General features: G+C 38.1%; 1 protein-coding gene and 1 pseudogene across 6 annotated transcripts in view; one reads left to right on the forward strand and one right to left on the reverse strand.

The window, feature by feature from the left end:
- FKBP5 (FKBP prolyl isomerase 5) overlaps positions 1-18,295 on the reverse strand; it is a 172,064-nt gene extending 153,769 nt beyond the window's left edge. For 2 of the 6 annotated variants that reach the window (XM_077161582.1, XM_077161583.1), the window contains exons 1-2: positions 18,106-18,295; positions 2,692-2,909 (exon numbers count right to left, since the gene is read on the reverse strand). The gene's annotated coding sequence lies outside the window, so the exon portion shown is untranslated. Of the gene's footprint in view, positions 1-2,691; positions 2,910-6,476; positions 6,747-17,594; positions 17,679-18,105 lie in introns of those variants that run through there. The other 4 variants (XM_077161580.1, XM_077161581.1, XM_077161585.1 and 1 more) reach the window with 3 other exon arrangements.
- Positions 18,296-19,577: 1,282 nt separating this feature from the next.
- LOC143683242 (ethylmalonyl-CoA decarboxylase pseudogene) lies at positions 19,578-23,075 on the forward strand (annotated as a pseudogene).
- The last annotated feature ends 417 nt before the right edge of the window (positions 23,076-23,492 follow it).

Raw genomic sequence — 23,492 nt, forward strand, 5'->3', positions numbered from 1 at the left:
AAACCAATAACCAAATTTATTTGGAAGGGAAAGGTGCCCTAAATAGCTACAAATATCTTGAGAAAGAAAAACGAAGTGGGAGGTCTCACACTACCTGACTTTAAAGCATACTACAAAACTACAGTGGTCAAAACAGCATGGTACTAGCATAAAAACAGATATACTGACCGATGGAATAGAACTGAGTGTTCAGATACAGATCCTCTCATCTATGGGCAACTTATCTTTGATAAAGCAGTGAAGACAATCTACCCGGAACAGAGCAACCTCTTCAATAAATGGTGCTTGGAGAACTGGATATCCATATGCAAAAGAACCAGAGATGATCCATATCTCACACCCTATACAAAAATTAACTCAAAATGGATCAAAGACCTAAGCATTACAGCCAAGACCATAAAACTTTTGGAAGAAAATGTAGGGAAATATCTTATAAAACTTCCAAAAGAAGGTGGTTTCCTAGACCTTATACCTAAAGCACAAGTAATGACGAAAGAAACAGTTAAATGGGAACTTCTCAAAATTAAATATTTTTGTGCATCAAAGAACTTTGTCAAGAAAGCAAAAAGGCAGCCTACACGATGGGAGACTATTTGGAAACCACAAATCAGATAAACGTTTAGTATCTAGAATATATAAAGAGATTCTTCAATTCAACCACAAAAAAAACAAACAACACAATTTAAAAATGGGCAAAAGACATAAAAAGACACTTCTAGAAGAGGAAATGCAAATGGCTAGAAAGCACAAGAAAAGATGCTCAACTTCACTGGCTATTAGGGAAATGCAGACCAAAACCACAATGTGATAGCATCTCACACCCACTACAATGGTCATTATCAAAAAACAAAAAATGACAAATGCTGGAGGAGAGAATGTGGAGAAAGAGGCAGACTTATTCACTGTTGGTGGGGAATGTACAGTGGTACAACTGCTGCGGAAGGCACTTTGGTGGTTCCTCAGGAAGATAAATATAGAATTGCCATATGATCCAGTCATCCCAATACTATTATTCAGAGCATCTAAGGCCAAGAACATAGACATTTGCACACCAATGTTTATAGCAGCATTATTTATGATTGCCAAGAAATGGAAACAGCCCAAATATCCATTAATGGATGACTGGCTAAACAAGCTGTGGTATATACATACAATGGAATATTACACAGTCATAGAACAGAATAAAGTCATGAAGCACGTAACTATATGGACGAAACTTGAGGACATTATGCCGAGTGAAATTAGCAAGAAACAAAAGAATATTGTATTAGTTCATTAATATGAACTAACATTGAGTGAACTTGGAGAACTGACGTTAAGAACACAGGCTATCTGGCAACGCGGGACAGAAATCTTAGAATGAGCTGGGACTTAGCATCAAGGGATTGAGAAAATCTTCTCGATCAAAAGGGGGAAGAGTGAAATGAGACAAAATAATGTCTCAGTGGCCGAAAGATTCCAGAGTCAAGACGTTATCCTGGAGGTTATTCTTATGCATTAAATAGATATCACCTTGTTAGTCAAGATGTAATGGAGAGGCTGAAGGGAACTGCCTGAAAATGCAGAGCTGTGTTCCAGTAGCCATGTCTCTTGAAGATGACTGTATAAGGATACAGCTTTCACAATGTGACTGTGTGATTGTGAAGTACCTTGTGTCTGACGCTCCTTTTATCTACCTTATCAACAGACAAGTAAAACACATGGAATAAAAATAAATAATGGGGGGAACAAATGTTACAATAAATTTAGTAGATTGAAATGTTAGTGATCAATGAAAGGGAGGGGTAAGGGGTATGCATATATGAATTTTTTTCTGTTGTCTTTTTATTTCTTTTTCTGAATTGATGCAAATGTTCTAAGAAATGATCATGATGATAAATATGCAACTATGTGATGCTATTGTGAATTACTGATTATATACGTAGAACAGAATGAGCAGATGTTAAGAAGGTGTTTGTTACATTTTTTTTTTAATTTTAAAATTAAAAAAAAAAGAACACAGGCTATCAGGAAAGAGAAACAGGGTAGAGATTGGGCAATTGGTGCTGAAGGAACGTGGACTGTGTAACAGGACTGACAGTAAAAATTCAGAAATAGATAGCACAATACTACCTGATTGTAGCACTATAACATAAATACACTGAATGAAGCTGAATGTGAGTATCATAGAGGGAGAAGGGCTGGGGACACATATGAAACCAGAAGGAAAGACAGAGGATAAAGATTAGACAGAATAATTCAGGATTGCCTAAAGTGGACAATGATGGCGATTAATTGTACAAATTAAAAAAAAAAAAGTTTTTTGCATGAGGGAGAATAAATGAATGTCAATATTGCAGGGTGTTGAAATAGATATTATATGGGAAAAACTACAACCAATGCAAGCTAGGGTCTATAGTCAACAGTAACACTGTAATATGTTTCCACTGAATGTAACAAAGATATTATGCCAAAACTAAATGTCAACAGGCAGGGGGCATGGGGAAGGGGTATGGATTCCTTGTGGAAGAAAAGGAAATACCTTCAGATAGCATATGGTAGTGAAGGCATGTCTATACTTAGGTTGGACAGTATAATGTGTGAATAAAACTGTTTACAAATGAAAAAAAAAAAAGATCAAGGCTACTGGGTTACAGTTTAACAGTATCCAATATATCGAAAAGGGATATCTATATGTTGCATAACAATTACCTTTAGAATGACCTCTTGACTCTATTTGAAATCTCTTAGCCACTGAAAACTTTATTTTATTTCTCTTTCCACTGTTGGTCAAACAGGATTTCTCAATTCCTCAGTGCCAGAGCCAGGCTCATTCCCAGGAGACATATCCCACATTGCTGGAGATTTACACTCCTGGGAGTCATGTCCCACGTAGAGGGGAGGACAGCTGAGTTCACCTGCAGAGTTGGCTTGAGAGACAAAGGTCAGGCTTCAGTTTTTGTTTTACTTTTTAATTTTTTTTAGAGAGAAATTTTGAGTCTATAGAAAAATCAAACATAAAATACAAGATTCCCATATACTATTCTATTATTAATACCTTGCATTGGAGGTACATTTGTTACAATTGGTGAAAGCACATTTTTAATAACTGTACTATTAACTATAGTCCATGGTTTAACTTAGGATTCTGTTCATATAGTGCAGTTTCATGGATTTTTTTTTTTAATTTTTATTCTATTAACATAAATACAATATAAGATTTCCCCTCTTAACCACATGCAGATGTATATTTTAGTTCTATTAACTACGGTCACAATTTTGTGCTACCATCACCACCATCCATTACCAAAACACTTCCATGGTTCCAATTAGGAACTCTGTATATTTTTTTAAAGAACATAAAAATAAAAGTAAAAAGTACATCAAAACACCCCACCCCCCCTTATAGTCTGTTTATTTTTTGTCTTTTTTTTCTTACTCATTTGTCACTATACAGGATAAAGAGAGTGTTAGTCACAAGGTTTTCACAATCCCGTGTTCACACCTTAAAAGCTCTATAGTTATTCAGTCATCTTCAGGAATCAAGGCTACTGGATTACAGTTCAACAGTATGTTCCCTCTAGCTACTCCAATACACCAAAAACTAAAAAAAAGGGATATCTATATATTGCATAAAAATAACCTCATGAATGTCCTCTTGACTATATTTGAAATCTCTCAGCCACTGAAACTTAATATTGTTTCATTTTTCTTTCCCCTGCTAGTCCAGAAGGTTTTCTCTCTCCCACACTGCAAGGGCGAGGCTCAACCCCAGGAGTCATGTGCCACAATACCAGGGAAATTTACACCCCTGGGAATCTCGTCCCATGTAGGGGGCAGTAGGAGTTGGCTTAGAGAGAGAAGCACATTTGAGCAACAAAGAGGTTCTCTGGGGGTGATTCTTAGGCATAATCATAAGTAGGCTTAGCTCCTCCTCTGCAGAAATACATTTCATAAGGGCGAGGCCCAAGATCAAGGGCCTGGCCCATCAAATTGGCAATCCCCAATGCTTGTGAGAACATCAGGTCTGCCCCAAGTAGAGAAGTTTAATATTTCCACCTTTTTTCTTACTCCCTCAAGGGGACTTTGTAAATACATTTTAATCTTCTGCCCAGATTACTCTGGGATGTATGACAGTTGTTTGAGTGGAGCAAACCTGCATGGGTTACAGCAAGCCAGAAGCAGTAGCTCCAGCCCAATAGCAGCTGCCATCACTTTGCCCATGTTCACTCTGTTGACACACTGACTGTCTCGCTGGATGCTGGATGCTGGATGCATGGAGTATCACTGGCTTGGAGAGGGTACAGGCAAGGTGGGCCTCACCCACTCTTAATTTCAGCTACTACTTGTCCTGGGAAAACTTCTAAACCTCACCATAATTTCTCCTTCCTTTCTCCATTCTTTGATCTCTGATTGCCTGGCTGCAGGTACTTCAGGGACCTTTTTATATCCACATACCATTATGGAAAATTAAGGTTTTCAAAACTTGAACCCTTCTCTATTTACTCCATTCCCTGCATTAACCAGCTATTCTCCTAGGTTTTCAACTTCAATATGATTTTTCTCCATTTACTCAACAGGACTTGATGAATGATTTGGATACATGTTGATTACTTTGGATAAATGAATACAACTTCTCTTTATGTTTCCCACTCTCTTACTTACCAATTCCATAGCTGTCACCATAGTCTGGATTTTCTTCATTTCCTTCCTGGATTACCACAGTCCTCCAACAGATCTGTCTACTTCCAGCCTACTCACTTCACTCATTCTATACACACTGCCAGCAAAACTCTTCTCATAAGTACATTTACCACATCACTCTACAATTCAAAGACTTTAAATAGCTCCCCAGCAAAAAAAATTAAAACTTCTCAAATCAACACTCACAGCTTTCTTCTTCCCCTTCAGACTGTCACTAGTAAATGTTTACCTTAAACTTTGTAAAAAGATTAAAAACCTAGAAAAGCAGTTAATCCTGATCTTCTACAACTGAATGAGTACAGTACAAACTAGAGGTTCTCAGTACAGGAGAAAATACATTCTATTGTCTTCCACTTGACTTCAATAAATTCTATCAGGCAATGGGAGTATATTTATCACCTTCTAGGCATCTCAAATTACCATCAAAAGGATTAATTCTTAAAAACTGAACATTTTAAGTGTTCACTTTCATAAAATGAAAAGTGTATACTGCTATCAGAAAAGAACACCTAATATCTTTAGTGAAAGTACAAACTGGTACAATATTTTTTAGGTGAATTTGTCAATATTCCATACAAATTTTAAGGGCAATATTCTTTAGCACAGCAACTCCACTTCCAGGAAGTTACCTGTAGATAATCTCAAAGAGGCAAGCAAAAATATATTCAGAAAATACTAAATGCAATATTATTGTAATTGTAAAAAGTGGGAACATAAATTTCCTTAATGAACTGGTATTATATATCTCTATGTAACTTAATGCAGCAGTTAAAAAGCAAGAAGCAGTTCCATGTGAACAGATATGGAAAGATGTTTAAAAACGGCATGAAGGTTAAAAAAGCCAATTATAAAATAGAAAATATATTATTATTCTATTTGTGTGAAAAAATGCATACACATTAGTAAATGCAGAGAAAATATCTAGAAAGAAACACATCAATTAAAAGTAAGTAATTCTGGAGAATGGATTTCAGGGGAGAGACAAGGAATTTTCATTTTTTATTTTAATGTGTGTATATTTGTGTGTGTACATGTGCACACATACATATCTTTTAATAATTAAGTTTAGCACATTTTAATATACAAAAGAGAAAAAGTCTGAGTATTGTAAAGACTCTTAGATGAATACAACTGATCCTGATTATTAACAGTACAGAAAATCTGAAACATTAAAAATACTTAATGAAAAATTTATCCATTCAAAAAATATTTATGGAATACTTTCTATGTATCAGGCACTGTGCTTGATGACAGTGACATAATAGTGAACAAAAAACCTATTCCCTGCTATTAAAGAGCTCAGAGAAAGGATTTTTGTCTCCATTTCCCCTTTTCCCCCTATAAGACCACTTTTACTTGCAGATCTGTGTTCTTCTTAATGCCATGTGAGGTCTATATCATGCCAATGCTTTCCCATAAAATAGATACTAATTAATGGAATCATATCAAACAAGGACAAAGACTTTAAAAATTATTAACCCCCATTTCCATCATAATTAATTAAAAAAACTAGAACCACAATTTGTAGAAAGGACAATTTAACAAACATCCTTTCAATCAAACAAATAAAAAGAAGTAGCCTAGATTTATGTGAAGTTTAAGGAAAATGAACTGAGAGTATATGAAGAGGGAAAAAAAAGATGCTATAGAAAATTTTTATTTTCATCTATTTATATATGCTTATTAAATTTTTCTATAACATACATATACTAAGACACTTGTACTGTAATAAGAATGGAAAAAAGTAAAAAAGTTATTCTTAAAAGGAGTCCTCCAAGGCAGTAAGAGCTCACCTAGGAAGTAAGTCCAACTCTTCATACTGCTATATCAGGCCCTTTATGGTTTGGCCTTGTTGCCAGTCCTTGTTATTGTCAGTCTAGAGTCCTTCCCCCTTCTTCTAGAAACAGCATTCTGGGACTTTCCTCTGGGGAACCACTGCTCCCCACCTCCTGGGGTTGGCCTGGGCTGAATCTTTGCCAATAGGCATTTTCTAGCCCCTCTTTCACGGCAAAACAGCTCAGAAGTGAGCATATGATCACAACAGATTCAAACCAAAATCAGTCCTAAAAAGAGATTCATTTTAATGAGGCTAGTAAAATGATTACCATCATTGCCATGCTAAAACTACTAAAAAAATAATTTTGTAATAAATAGAATTTTCATTTAATGTGTCTATCATATCGTGCTTTTGTGTGGCTATAAATCTTAAAGCATAAAATTAGCAGTGAAATAGTCATGAGTTACCTCTTTTGCTAAGATACACAGCAATAAAACAGCAACAAAAATACAATATTGAAGATTCTTATTTCTAAGAAGTTTTTAAAACTTCACACTTGCCCCAAACAATGAGAACGTTTAATACACATAAATTATGCCCTGTTAAAGTAGCAAAAGTAAGAAAACGCTGATCTACCAGGCATATAAATTAAACATATCTCCTCTGACAGAAATTTTTTTCTTAATTTCAAAAATAGAGGGTAGTATAGGCGGCACCTGAAATGCCACACTTAGGAAGATACATACTTTAGACACCTTTAACTTTTTAAATAATTTTGACCAATTAAACACTGGTCAAAATTAAAACAAGAAAACCACAGAGAACAATAAATTACAAGGGAATCAAAGGTCAATTCAATGTAAGGAAATAAAACTTAACCATCAGAACTTCCTAAGAGTGAAATGGGTCCCTGTAAAACAAGGGACCACCCTTTCCCTGAAACTGAACGCTGTAATTCTCTGAAAATAAGACATCCTTGAAGAATTCAATTTATGTGCCAGCTGTTTTATTTCTTCAAAGAATATAGCTGAACACATACAATAATCTGTTGCATTTTTTCCCTAACACTGCACAATTTTCCTGGCTTACAATGCACATACTGTATCTATTATCATATTTAAGCATCTGGCAACATTGTTTTAAGCATCCTTAATGTTCATCTCTAAATACATATGCAAAATTTGCAATTTTCAAATGACCATGGCTTTCAGCAGTTAAGGGTCATATATATTTTTTCCACACAGTCTAAATACAATACATTTCCTGAACGTTTAGCTTTCAGTTTCCTGTTCGTCAATAGCTACAACTCTAGAGGCAATATATAAACACACCCCAGCCATGGTATTTCCACTTTTGACAACAGAAGATGTGAATTTAATATGACCAAATACAACCACAGAACACATAAATAGTATATGGCAACTAAGACAGCAAAAGCATGGATTTAATAATTTACAAAATGGAAATATAAATTACGTCCCTTATATAAGAATTCCTAGAACAAACTCCTTTTATAACTTAGAACTCAGAAAGTTTCTCACTCCTGAAAAACTGATAAACTTTCTTTATCAGACAATAACTATGAAACCCATCCTGTTTTCTTTTTTCTCTTGCTTGCCAGGAAGCTCAGAGCTAAATTTAATGTTCAAATACAGTAACTATCTTGTCTCAGATTATTAGTACAATTTCCTCTCATTCTCCTTTATCCTCCCCCTATTATTTCTCATGTCACCAATCCTCATTTTCTGACTTTATTTTTAACTGTCCTCGCTTTTTTATTTAACTACAAACTATCAAATCCCTTTTAATGAATAGATTAACATAAGTTGTAAATGAAAAGAAACTTAACAGTTAAAATATAACCTGACATCACTGTATCATCTGTCAACCCAATTTACATAAAATATATCCTTATTTTTCTCTTTTAAAGTTAAATACTTCACTTAATTGATGATTCACTTTTAGAAAAGCCAATGGCAATTTTTTTTAAATAAAAAGAATGATAAAATAACTAAGAATCAAAACTTAAACTACTATATTACGGATACTGAACTAGGAGGATTAGTGATTTTAAAATGTTTTTAATTTACTAAAAAATTTGTCTGGCAAAGCTGGGTAGCTATTGTAAAAAATTAACTCACAAAATGTTAATTAAATTCTCACTGTTATCAACATCCTTGGATATAAAATACAGACATAGATCGAACAATTCAACAAATATTAAAATAGTTTCAGAACCTTTAAAAATAAGGAAAAAGTCAGTTACACTTGTTTAGAAATTAGAGGCACACCCATATATAAACATATTTAGCGTACGAAATACCAAAAACAGTTAGTTAAATGAAGACGAAAGACAGGTATTATAAGACAATGATAGAAAAGAAACTATAACCCAAACTGACAAAGCTAATCAAAAACTAATCATGAATTAAACAAAGAAAATCTATAATATAGTCATATTAAAAGTGGAAAAGAGAAAATTAATCCATTTTATATAAAAAATGATAGCCTATAGAATTTTCATAATATAATATTAAATAAAGCTCCTCATTTTTAGGAGCCTCAAATAAAAGCCAGAAAATGCTAACAAATGGAAGAGATAAGACAGCCAAATAAGATATATAATGAAAGCTACAAAATTCAGTTTTCCACTTCTTGTTCAGAGTGTGAGAATTACAGGGTTTGTCCCTAAAGAAGTTAAATGACAAATAATTTAATATCCTAAGAATGAAGCTAATAGCAAAATTTATTATTTTATAAATTTAAAAAGAACACCCATAAACATGTAAACAGGTTTTTCCAAAAATAAAAGAATTCATCATAAGAAAACATTTTAAAAATAAAAACAAAAAATCCTATCTATTAAGTGAGAAAAGAGGCTAAGAAAAATATATATATACACACACACACCCTCACATGGAGAAATTCAGATCTCAAAAAGTCCCCGAAATTTAATTTTGAAGGATTTATCATCTTTCTTAGTAGCATAATTAGAGGATAAAATTTAAGGCATAATCATCCCAATACAAAGCAAATCACAGACTAGAAGATAAAAAAAAAACCCTACTCTCCTTAGAAAAATGACAACAGGAAGAAGGACCCAAACCATCGGAAATATAAGTGATTTGCTACAAGGTACTGTAGACAAGAAATATTTTTTGTATAGACATTTGTGAATTAGGCAATTCAACTTCATAGTATTTAATTATTATAAGGAAAAATTAGTATCTTAGTAAAAACGAATCTAGGCCAGAAGGCTGCTTTTTGAGTTACAAGTGGGGCAGGGTTTATAAAGGTCTGGGATATCATTTTGTATACCATGCCACTTTTTCTTTCTTTAAACACAGCAAAGACTATAGAACACGAAAAGACTGCCAACTGCCAAATGACTTCATGATAAAATTATGCTAAAAAGTATTTGCATACTATGCAGATTTTCAAAATGTAGGGAGGGTACACCTTGCAATACTTAATACATTCCAAGGGAAGAAAAAGGAAGGGATGTGATAGCGAATTGAGGGTTAGGAACTGATATTACCCAAAAATGAGAAAAAACTACCTGCTCCACGAAAAGAGGAGGGAGTATTTACTGAACATACAGTGTGGCCAGGCACTAAGTTTAGGACTTATATATATATATATAGTTTTGGGAGGTGTTTTCCTAACACATTGCATCTAGACAGGAAAACAATACAGAAGAAAATAACGCTCAAGTAAGGTTCTCACCATTATGTGTGGCATATATTAAAATGTAAGGGACTGAAGATAGTCGATGTAAGTTAGAGGCCACACACAGGTTGATGGTACAGGGTTGAAGCTGTGAGGTGAAAGTACAATGGTTCCTAACTTTACAAGCCTTATTACTGGCCCACCAATTACTTCATAAAAGAACCTGTGTTCCACCCTAATAGAAACAAAAAGTCTACTTTTTTTGAAAACGCTATTTTTGTTTACAGCACTATTATAATTTACAACTCTAAAAATGAAACAAACCCTTTTCTTCTCAAGGCAGATTCTGGAGTTCTAGTTTTCAATGTTGCTTTAAGAAGAGTGATGCTTGTCCAAAAAACGCAATTCTGGGATTCTCATTAATAAGGGTAAATTTACCCTTATTAATTCTCAGATTATTCCTGGGAATAAAATTATCTTTCATCTTGGTATTTGATAGCTACAGCAGAAACATTATTGATAGTAATGCTATAATTCCCATCCAGATGGCAGACAATCACGCTGGGCAGGAGGACAGAAAAATAATAATAATACAGTCCTGGAAAGGGCAGATCCTCATTAATTAGCTGTGGATCTTCAGCAGATGTCTTTACTTTCTCTGGGCCTCAATTTCCTCATGTGTAAAACAAGATGGCTGGGCTAGTGGATATTTCCTTCCCTTCCTGTCCCTCTCTGGCTCTTTGACTTTGTGATTTAGGATCTAAACTGGGGTTTTGAGGACAGAGAAGAAAACAGTAGCAAACAACTATTAAACTTTGGAGAAAAGGAATAAAGATTGTATAAACAAATGGAATGCGGAGAGGAAAAAAACAAAGTTAGCCAAAAACACATATTTACAAAATAAATGGGCAAATTAAAAGGCACAGTGGTTGGCCATTATCAACAAAACAGAAAATGACAAGTGCTGGAGAGGATGCGGAGAAAGAGGCACACTTATCCACTGTTGGTGGGAATGTCAAAGGGTGCAACCACTGTGGAAGGCAGTTTGGCGGTTCCTCAAAAAGCTGAATATAGAATTGCCATACGACCCAGCAATACCATTGCTAGGTATCTACTCAAAGGACTCAAGGGCAAAGACACAAACGGACATTTGCACACCAATGTTTATAGCAGCATTATTTACAATTGCAAAGAGATGGAAACAGCCAAAATCTCCATCAACAGAAGAGTGGCTAAACAAACTGTGGTATATACATACGATGGAATATTATGCAGCTTTAAGACAAGATAAACTTATGAACCATGTAATAACATGGATGGACCTAGAGAATATTATGCTGAGTGAATCCAGCCAAAAACTAAAGGACAAATACTGTATGGTCCCACTGATGTGAACGGACATTCGAGAATAAACTTGAAATATGTCATTGGTAACAGAGTTCAGCAGGAGTTAGAAACAGGGTAAGACAATGGGTAATTGAAGCTGAAGGGATACAGACTGTGCAACAGGACTAGATACAAAAACTCAAAAATGGACAGCACAATAATACCTAATTGTAAAGTAATCATGTTAAAACACTGAATGAAGCTGCATCTGAGCTATAGGTTTTTGTTTTGTTTTGTTTTGTTTTGTTTTGATTTTACTATTATTACTTTTATTTTTTTCTCTATATTAACATTCTATATCTTTTTCGGTTATGTTGCTGGTTCTTCTAAACCAATGCAAATGTACTAAGAAATGATGATCATGCATCTATGTGATGATGTTAAGAATTAATGATTGCATGTGTAGAATGGTATGATCTCTAAATGTTGGGTTAATTTCTTTTTTTCCGTTAATTAAAAAAAAAAGAGAGAAGGGATAATTGGAGATGAAGGGATACAGACTGTACAACGGGACTGGATATAAAAACTCAGAAATGGACAGCACAATACTACCCAATTGTAATGCAATTATGTTAAAACACTGAATGAAGCTGCATGTGAGGTATAGGTTTTTTGTTTTTGTTTTTTTTGTTTTTTTTTTCTTTCTATTATTGTTTTAATTCTTATTCTGTTGTCTTTTTATTTCTTTTTCTAAATCGATGCAAATGTACTAAGAAATGATGAATATGCAACTATGTGATGTTATTAAGAATTACTGATTGTACATGTAGATTGGAATGATTTCTAATTGTTTTGTTAATTCTTTTTTTAATTAATAAAAAAAAAGAAAAAAAAAAGAATTTAAAAAAAAAAAAAAGGCACAGTGGTTCAGGATAGAAGATCGGAAGGTTCACTGTAAGAAACAGAAGCTTCAGTTAAGAAACGATAGCGAGAAAAATGCTAGCGCTGTAGAGCTTTTCACAAATAACCCAAGAAATCCTCCCAAGTTCCCTCAGTTTCTATGGAATAGATGTCATACTTACTAGCTTAATCATTCAGAATTCTGCTCCAAAATAATCACCCACTATTCTCCAATAGGTATCCCCTCCAGCCAAATTGGCCTCATCATTTCAAACACACCTAGGGTATCCGTCCTTTCAGGATCACTCCATGTTCTCTCTACCTGAAATATATCTCCCTTTTCTCAATCATAATGACTTATCAAGCTCTCACCATGTATGAGGCACTGTTATAAATGCTGACAGGTGTATTAATTCATTTAATTCTCTCAACAGTCTTATGAGGGACATTAAGTATCCTGCTTAAGAATACAAAGTAGCAGAACCAGGATTCAACACACAGGCAGTCTGGCCCAGATGAGTTTGTTCCTCTTACTTGCTATACTGGTCCTTCAAAGCTCAGGTCAAGTCTTGTTCACATTTTCATCTGCTCAGCAATCACTCCTGACCCTTAAACCTGTAAGGAAACCACTCACTTGCCACTTACCATAGGACCTTAGGCTGTTAATTTATCTTTTGTCCATGAGTTCTACTACACTTTCTGAGAGGAGGGTTTTGTCTTACTTCTTTTGTAACAACACTACTTAGAACCTAACAGAGCTAATATCTGGAATGTAGCTGTGCTTATTAAACAAAATGATAATAGTAATTTAATAATTATTAAAGGCACATTATATACCAGGCTCTGGGCTAAGTGTTTTCTTTACAAGTACTGTCTCATTAATCCTCTGAACAACCCTAAGGTAGGTATGAACATGCCCCTCCCTCATATTACAAACGAAGTAACTGAGGCATTGAGAAACTCAAATTCTTGTCCAATATCACGGAGTGGTAGAGTTGGGCTTCAAACCCCAACAGTTCTACTTCAAAGTCTATATCACAGTCTTAATCTCCTGGTACAATGCCTCCCCAGCCTACCACAAAATATCTCAAAGAACGAACCAGTCCAAACAATAATTCAATTCAACTTGTACTCAGCTGGATACAGAGGATTCAGAGTTAGAGATACAGCTGTTACCCTCAAGACTCTGAAAACCTTAAAAATTTAATTCATGTTTTAGGAGCAAAATCAAAAATAATCCTTGGAAGATTCCTTCCAGTCCATTCCTTCTCCCTTCAGGCTCCCTCCTAGGGACTAGGTGCTGTATTATCGAATACAAGGGCCAATTAATCTAAGAAGTACAGGGATATCTAAATTTAAATTAGTGATAGCTAGAACTCAAGGTCTATTTGATGGATTCCAGGCGTACACTGAGATATGAGCAATGAGAAGCAGCTAAAAAGCTAGCAGTAAGTAGAAGCAGAGAAAAGAGGGATATGAAAGTCATACTGTAAAGTGAAGTTGCAATAAAAAGTAAGGAAAACAGGAAGGTGCATACAAATACAAGGTGAAATTAAGGGTCCAGAATAAATTCAGTGGAGAGGCGCTGATAAATGAAAATGCTGAAATCTAGTCCATTTTACGAATGAGACCTTTAATTATTTCTTTTCCTAACCTCTAATGGAAAGAGAAAAATAAGTATACAAAACAGCCACTTATATAAATGAGGAATCAATGAGTAGGAAAAGTATATAAATTAGGAGTTTCTTTCTGACAAACTATTACAAATTATTTTAGCCTATCTCATTTGGCAGACGTGTCCTATACTTTGTCACAGTAAATATTTTACTTGCCAATTAAATATTGCTTAAGCAGTTAGTGTTTTTTAAACGATAGTTACATAAATTACACAACACTGTCCAACTAGCCTCTGATGCACATACATTTAACTTTCTTTACACTTTGGGGGATATGTCAGAAGTTAAAGATGCATTAAAAATCTACTGTCAACAAAAGGGATAAGAGAGAAATGAGACAAAGTAAAGTGTCAATGGCTGAGAGATTCCAGAGTTGAGGGGTTACCCTGGAGGTTATTCTTATGCATAAAATAGATATCACCTGTTTAGTTAAGGTATAACAGAGAGGCTGGAGGGCACTGCCTAAAAATGTAGAGCTGTGTTCCTTCCAGTAGCCATGTTTCCTGAAGATGATCGTATAATGATACAGCTTTCGCAATGTGACTGTGTAATTGTGAAAACCTTGTGTCTGATGCTTCTTTTTATCTACCTTATAGACACATGAGTAAAACATATGGATTAAAAATAAATAAATAATAGGGGGAACAAATGTTAAAATAAATTTAGTAGATTGAAATGCTAGTGATCAATGAAAGGGAAGGGTAAGGGGTATGGTATGTACGAATACTTTTTCTGTTTTATTTTTATTTCTTTTTCTCAATTGATGCAAATGTTCTAAGAAATGATCATGATGATGGATATACAACTATGTGATGAAAAAAAGAATGTTCATATTGCATGTTGATTGGTTTTATTAATACAAATTTTTTAAAAATCTGTCAAAATTCAGAAAATATTGAAAAAGTAAAATCTAATTACTAATCAGCTAGGTTAGAAAGTGCAGATAGTTTCAGAATTATGAATATACACATTTAATTTTTCATCATAATTACAGAATTTATGTGTAATTCTAATTACAGAATTAGTGTGCCAAAATATGTAGGGTCCAGATTCTTCTTTAGAAATTGTGAAAACTTACATTAAGGACACAGAGAAAATATTCGTAATGCTAGGTATAACATGTATATTACAGTTAAATAAAGGACTATTAATGTCTACGAAAGTGTCCTTTAATTTATCTTCTAACTTAGCTGTTTTAATATGTCTCTGGTTTCTTTGTAGTTGTAATTATTTTAAAAATATCTACCCACTCAAATTCAAAAGGAGACATATAAGGATAACTGACTTAAAAACAAATGCTTATTGTGTAGATGTGAGAATGCAATTTACGTTAATTTTGAAACTGAAATGTGGTTGATAATTTTATGATATGGTCTACCACAACTTAAAGTGAACAAAAATCAGTAATTAAAAGACATAAAACCTGGATTTTAAAATGGGTTTTTAATTAAAAGGTCCTTTTATACTTAAATTATCTAAATTATGGTTTTGTTTAAATAAATCTATGAAATATAATTTTAATTTATATATGATACATTTAGGCATTCATCACATGATAAGGACCTCAACTTCTAATTACCCACAGTAGTATTTAAAGTAATATAGTCATATACACTTTAAAGAACAATTATATAACCACTCAAAACAATTAAGAACCTCAGTCTCATTAAGATTCCTTACAATTATCTATATATATATTTTTAAAAAAATACTACATTAGGAGGAGTAATTGTTCAGTCAATCTACCCTCGCTATGCACCAAAAAACCAACACAGCTTTTAATAGCAATAGCTTCTATGGCCATGGAAAGAATGTTCTTTCTTCTCTGGACTAATTCATTCTAAGCTCAGACGTTTAGGAAACTAAAAAAAAAAACAAAAAGTACTCTCTTCTAATCCAGGAATAAATAGAAAATTGAAGATTTAATTCGTTGTCTAATGCAATATTTTAAGTTTTTATGTTGAACTGATTAAAATCATTTTTAAAAAAGAAATCCACCCCAAATTCCCATAACTAAAACAACTAAAGATTCAGAAACATCAAAAGTTGGAAGACAAAGATCTCACAACATTTAAGCCTGCTGTTGTAGAGAAACAAAACATTTCAAATATCTCCTTTATTTTTTGAAAATCTCAAATAGTCAAAAATTATCTGCTGGTTAAAGAGGTCACCTTTCATTCATGATGTTATTGGTCAGTTAGGTAAATAAGAACAATTCTCACATAATTACAAGTAAAGTAGCATAATTAATCTAAATCAAAATTAATAACTTTGCTCTTAAGAAGTTAAATTTAACATCTCTGAGATATAAATCATTCCCAGGACACATGTCAAAGAAGACACATTAGAAGAAAAAACCGACTAAACTAAATCAAGTGTTTCTCACAAATGATGAGGATTAATAACGCACATTAAAAAAATGTATTTCTATAGATGTCCTAAACTGATCAGGGCCATAATTGTAGACTAAGTAGAGGTTAGGTGGAAGAATGATAAAAAGAAAACAAGTGAAAGCATGACAGAATAAAAATTTCCCATCAAAGAATATTTTGAAATCTATCCTTGAGTTTTGATTCACACAGGAAGAAATTCAGTTACTAGAATTCTCTAAAGTAAAAATCCGAGATGGGGGGCAGGGGCTGCTCACAGAATTCCCATAGACTACTACAAACACTTAACCAACATACGCCTTCACTTTTTCCTTGTCCACAATCTAATAAAATGGGAAGACAATAAAAATAAATACTCCTATAAGAGCTGCCCTCACAGAGGCCAAGGAAGCGCCCATTCAATGTTAGGCCTTGTTCCGCTGGAAAACATACTCCTAAAAACTAAATCCAAATCCCCGAGCTCAAACGTCTTCATACAGAATTTACGAATGGCGGCCACCGGGAGGACACGCTGTCCCGAATCACCCTGAGGGATATCTAGAGTTCTTCATTCTCCGCTTACAGCTCCGACCTTAACTATGCTTTCGGCACATCTGCAGATTTTTAAAGAGATTAAAACGTCAATCTAAAAAAGGCAATCTACATTCTGACCCTCATGAGTCTTTTTTTTCAGTACTGGTTTTTAATCATATACTTTCGCGGGGACACCTATAAATGATCAATAAAGGAAGAAGGCGTTAGTCCCGGGTGTGAATAGGATCGGGAATCCTAAAACAACTTTTAATGCGCTTTCGTCTCATCCCAGACTACTACAAATCGCTCGTTGCCACAGCGCTGCGCTGGCACTTTCAACAAGTGGCGGTGGAGGAGGGATGCTGTCTCCAGTCCCTTCTCCCAGGGCGCAGCTGAAGAGGGGTGAGCGCCCATCCAAAGCCCCCGGGTGGGCTACCCCGGGGCCGCCGCGCCGGGAGAGCGGAAACCGAAAGCGAGAAGGGCAGCGGCCAGGACGCTCCGTTATCCTCACCCTCCACGGGGCCAACAAGGTGAGGAAGTCTCAACAGTGCCCGCCGCGCGTCCGTCCCAGAGCATTGCTCAACCCCGGGCTCGAATGTTCCCGCCGCCCCCGGCTGCGAAGGCGAAGTTTCTCTCCCGCCCGCCGCGGCGGCTACTTACGCTCCGCCCGGCTCTCGGAGGATCCCGCCGCCTCCTCCGAGCGGCTGCTGCGGCGCTCCGCAGTCAACCGCCCGCCCGGCTTCGGGCGAGTCGGGGCGGGGGTGGTCGCCCGCCGAAGTCGGGACCTGATACCCCGGGCGGGAAACAAAAGCCGGGTGAGGACAAGCAGGCGCAACCTGCCTCGCCTCCGCGAGGGGGAGCGCGGCGGGCGCCCAACCAGCGCGCCTCCCGGAGGGAACACCGGCCCCGCGGTCTGCGGGGAAGCAGGGGCTGCGGCCCGGGCGGGGCGGCGAGGGGCACGCGGAGCCGCCCAGGGACCCGCAATGGGGCTGGAGGAGCCCCGGGAGCGCTCACCTCCAAGCTTCCCCGACCCCGCTCCGCCCGACTAGCCGCTCCAGGGAAGGGGAGCCGCGCGAGGGGGGCGGGGAGGCGGCGGAACCGAGAAGCAGGGAATTCGGCTCCCGGGGCGCCGCGGCCGCCCGCCCCATCCCTGCAGCCATGGCGCCGGTACCTGTCGCCGCGGTTGCCTGTCGTCTCCGTCTCCCTCCGCCGTACCCGCGAGCAGAGCGCCCTCAGCCCGCCCAGCAGGCCGCCGGCACACCGAACGCCGCCACTAGAGACTGGCAGCGCTCGCCAGCCGGCCTGAAAACCCAGGGCAGCGCCCGACGCCGTCCCGCTCCCGCCGGCCGCAGGACCCGCCTCCCATAGGGCCCCGGGGCTGTCAGCCCGCCCCCAAAAGGCGCGCGGGCTGTAGCCCCGCGTGACGGGATTGGTGGCAGCGCGCTGTCCGCGCAGATAAGGCCACACCCCTTCATTTGCATCACCGCCTGAATGTAACCTCCGCCTCCCCCACCCCAGCCCACGTGTCTGGCTCTTGTCCTTTGTGGGGACCTGAGAGAAGGGAGGGAGGAAGCTTCCCGACACCTCCTCACGCTCTCCTTTACTCCAAAGAAACTGATACCTAAACAAGCTACTTGACTTCATATCTCTTTGACAGCTCCGTCGCCGTTGTCTGGCCACCGGTCGTGCCCTGAGGATGGAGAGGGGCAGACCAAGCTGTCCGTGTCTGGAGCCAGCCAGGTCTGCCCCAGGAAATGAACTAAGAAGGTGAAGATGCCTGGACTGGGGAAATCCCACCTTGAGAACCAATTGAGCACACAGTACCTCTCTCTGGACACCCAGTGACTGTGGACACCATACTTTCCCTTGACTTCCAACCTTCCAAACGTGAGATCGCAGACCATTAAGAAGGATTGAGACAGGAAGAGGCCTTAACAATGGCCGTTTTCTCCCCACAAAGCATAAATCTGCTGCACAAACTCAACTTCAACATCAGCCCACCCCCATCCAATTAGATGGTTACCTGACTGGCTCCCATTGAGATCTATCAGCTGCACCTGGGTCTTAGGAAATGCCCAACTCAACCGTCTCGTTTTTTGAGGAAAAAGAAACCCGAAGTGCCAAAACTAGTTACCTATGAGACCTAATAATTACTTCTGGAATCTAAAAGTCCCATAGTCAGATTAGAATCCACATCTCCTGGCCCCCACATCAGCCCTCTAGCCACCATATCATGATGGGCATCACGTATTTATGAAAGTCACCGCACTGGTTGAGATTGTAGTTGTTCCTGCCTTCAAGAGGTGGACCCTTCAAAAATGGCAATTCCAGCACCGACAGACAGGATCCTGTCTTAGTCACTTAGCTATCCTCAGTAGTTAGCAGCTTCCCATCTTACCAGCTACTAAGTACCAGCTTCTCCCAACTACCAGGAGACAATCAGGACAATTTGTTCATGCCTTAATTCAGCAAGACAATGTTTATTAAAACTGCTCTACATACTAACACCAACTTACTAGGCATCTTATGTGCATAATAACAGTAAGTATTAAGCACTGTGTATGTGCAGAGCAAACGGAAGTGAGAAGACATTAGCCCTGCCCTTGGGGGCTTCAGCCTAGGGCACAATGACATCCACATAACATGTCAGTGCTCTTCATGTCACAGGGGCTTTGTGAAGGACCCCAAAGTGGGAGGAGACAGGGTTCCCTGGGGGAAACAGGGAAGTCTTTACTGAGGACTGGAGCTGAGTCTTGAAAGGTGGAGTAGGTGTTTGCCAGACAGACGAGTGTGAGAGAGGAAGTAAAGGGACTTCCAAGCAAGACCTGGAAAAGCCTAGTAGTGGAGGGAACAGTGAGGAGCCATGTGGACCAATCTCCAGGGCTGTGTGGCTGAGTCACATGCCCTGGGACCAGGCTCTTCCAGGAGGAAGACAGAAAGGCCCGGGAGGCTGCCAGGCTGTGTTGTAACACACCGCAGCAAACAACAGCAGGCCCTGTAGATACAGCTGCAGCCTTTTTTTTTCTCTTTTTTTTCTCGGCCAGAGTCTGTGGGGAACAGTCAGTTCCACAGTTCTGATGGCAGCTTGGCTGGCCCCACCTACTCCCTCAGAAAACCACTCCCGTGGCTGTACTTACCCTCATCTTCGGCATTTGGAAGCACATGTGCTTGCATTTCCCTTAAAAATTGCTGCCCTTCAGTTTTAATTCAACTATGACATGGTCTATGGCTGCAGAAACCTGAATGAGGGATGGGTAGCCCTTTCCCAACACACGGAGCCGTTCTTTGCGGAGCTGTCACCAGGGCTGGCAAGCTTCATAGGTGTGTGACCTAGACAGTTGCCTGGGAATACACACTTAGCAGGGCTCTGTGCTTGGTTTAATGCTCTACCGTTGCCATCGCGAAACTCTTAATCATCTTTTCAACAAGAAGCCCCACATTTTCATTTTGCACTGGACCCTGCAAATTATGTAGCTGTTCCCAACAGTGCCCCTGTCACTGTTAGTGCCCCCAAGCATATGTATAGCCAGCCTGCTACTACTCAAACCACATCTCATTTTTAAAGCTCTAGGCATTCGCTAGGTTTGCTCACGTGCTATATGTCATTTGATTCTCACAAGGGCAATGTAGGGTAGGCCAGTATTACTAGTCCAATTTACTAGTTGAGAAAGTTAAAGTTTGGCCACCTTCTCCAGGTGGCACAGCCGCAAAGTGAGAGAGCTTGTATTTAAACTCAGCACACCCAACCCCTATTTCTTCTCCTGTACAGCTACATCCATGTTGGTTTCAGAATCTTCCCAAGGCAGCTTGGTATATGGAGGTGTACCTTTCTAAGAGCCAGCTCACCTTAAGGAATGGGCAGTTGTTATTTCATGGTTGCCTGCCAGCTTTGGAGCAGCTTTTCACCAGCTTTAAAAAAATTCTCAGCTGCTGCCTGTGCAAATATTGTTTCTGTCTCTTTTCTTCTATCCTTCTGGAGAAGGATATTACACCTTCCCATGACAGCCCTTTCTTTTGTATTTTCTGTCTTTTTTTCTTCCCTGCTTTGTTCTGTGAAGTGTCTTCACAATTTTTCAGCACATTTGCTCTCTCTTCAGCTTTTTAAAAACAAATCTACTCTTAAACCCATCCACTGAGCTCTTAAACTTGGTTATGCTGTTTTTTAGTTCTAGAATTTCAGTTTAATTTGTTTTCAAATCTGCTATGTCACTTCTCAGACCTTTTAGTTCCCTGCTACAATTTTCAAACTTGGCTTTTCTCTCCTTACACATAGTAAGTTAGTTGTTTTACATTCTGTGTCTGATAATACCAATCTGGACTCCTTACAGATCTGTTTCTGTTACCACTTTTTACTGCTGGCTCTTCCTACATGTCTCTTCATGTACCTGGTTATTTCTTTGAACATTGTATTTGAAAAATCATTTGAGGTAATGATGTTAAAATCTTCCTCTGGAAAGAATTTCCATTTGCTTCTGCCAGGCATCTGGGGTACTAGCAATCTAGGATCACCTTAACCCAATTTCAAGGCTTCTGATTTTCTAAGCCTCCCAGATCACTCAAACTGGGCTATAATTTGTGGGAAGGTTTGTTTTTTTAGAGTTCATCCTTACCCAGTGGTACAGCCCTTTGGAGACACAGTCTAAAATCTTGGGAGTTGTTTTAGTTATATATTGCTGCATGGCAAACTATCCCAAAATGTGAGGGCTTAAAACAGATGTCAACAGACTTCTCCTAAAGGGCCAGATATTTTAGACTTACAGACCATTTGATTTCTGTCACAACTACACAACTTCTGTCGTAATAGCATAAAGCAGCTATAAACAAAACATAAGCAAATGGCATGGCTGTGTTCTAATAAAGCTTTATTTCCTAAAACAGGCAGCCTAAATCTTCATCTTGATAAAGGACATCTATGAAAAATCTGCAGTCACATCACACTTGATGGAGAAAGACTGGATATTTTCTCCGTGAGATCAGGAACAAGACAAGGATTCCATTCTCATCACTTCTATTCAACGCTGTACTGGAAGTTCTAGCCAGGGCAATTAGGCAAGAAAAACAAATAAGAGGCATCCAGATCGGAGAGGGAGAACTAAAACTCTTTGCAGATGACATGATCTTGTATATAGGAAAATCCTAAGGAATCCATTAAAAAACTATTAGAGGTGGCGGCCTCCTGGGCTATGTAGCCAAGGCAGCACTTTCAGTGCCTTAGGGAAAGGACAGGATTCTAGAATGTCACTACGGAAGGGACATTGAGTGCTTTCTCATACGAATTCCAAACTGCGACCCACCCGGCTCTGCCTGTTGCTGGGTGTGGGAACGCAGATGCTCAACACCCTAAAGAGATGTTTTAAGATAAAGGAGGCTTTAACTGTCAGCAATGTACGGCGGTAATACAGAACCTAGATTCGCGCTCTGCAGGACGGTGGGAGATGAGTAAAACATGCTTGAGGATGTGGACAAATAACTGACATTAAAATTTTCAAAAGTGGTCACAGTGGCGTAGCAGGCAGAGTTCTTGCCATGCCGGAGACCCGGGTTCATTTCCCACCAGTTCCTGCCTATGCGAAAAAAAAATTTTTTTTTTCAAAAGAATAGGGAGGTTTGATTTCAACACTCTAGTAAAATTCTGAATACTTCCAAGACTCTTTGCTAACTAGAAATAGCAAGTAATGTTTTGAAGATACCTCTGTATGAAAAGACAAAATTGTTACATCAAACAGGATTGTCGCTTTAGAATACATCTCATGGTTTCCATGAGGAAGTATAAAAAAGGAAAAAAACAACTTCAGCAGTTAGCTGTGTATCGATTGACTTTCAGAGGTAAGACAATTGCATTGGCATCCTTACTCTAAACAATCCAAATAAAATTAATGCTTTTTCAGGTAATATGATGCTACAATTTTGGAAAAAGTTACTGGACTGTAAAATTGGACAGAGGGGAAAGGCCTCATTGTCTGTGGGGCAAGAAATACTTTCTCCTTATTTGTGAAAGCACTAGGAACTCCCGAGGATGTAATGGACTTATGTGGGCTCGTGCAAAACACCTTCATACAATTTTTAAGACTCCTTTAATAAGTATTGCACTGACTTGAGGTTAGCTTTGGGTGAAAGAGCAAAATTTACTACAGCCTGTGATTTTAGGTTAATGATTCCAGGGAGTGAGATCGGATGTACCCATAAGGAGATGGCTGTAATACCAAGCTGGGGTGGCACTACCTGGCTGATTGAAATAATCGGTAGCAGGGAAGCTCTCAAAGTGTTAAGTGGGGCCCTGAAACTGGATTCAGGAAAAGTTTTAAAAATTGGAATGATCGGAGGCTTATAGTCTTCAGATGATACTGAATCTCTAAAAGAGGCACAAGAGTGACTAAAGCAATTTGTCAGATGGCCACCAGAAGGAATTAGAGCTTTGAAAAAGTCCATTTCTTCAGGTAAAGAGCTATGTTTCAAGGAGGCATTACAAACCCAAAGAGATCTTTTAGGAACTGTTTGGGGTGCACCTGCAAATTTAGAGGCTATTGCTAGGAAAGGAAAATTTAATAAATAATTAGT

This window comes from Tamandua tetradactyla, chromosome 5, assembly GCF_023851605.1.
Source record: "Tamandua tetradactyla isolate mTamTet1 chromosome 5, mTamTet1.pri, whole genome shotgun sequence".
NCBI lineage: Eukaryota > Metazoa > Chordata > Mammalia > Pilosa > Myrmecophagidae > Tamandua > Tamandua tetradactyla.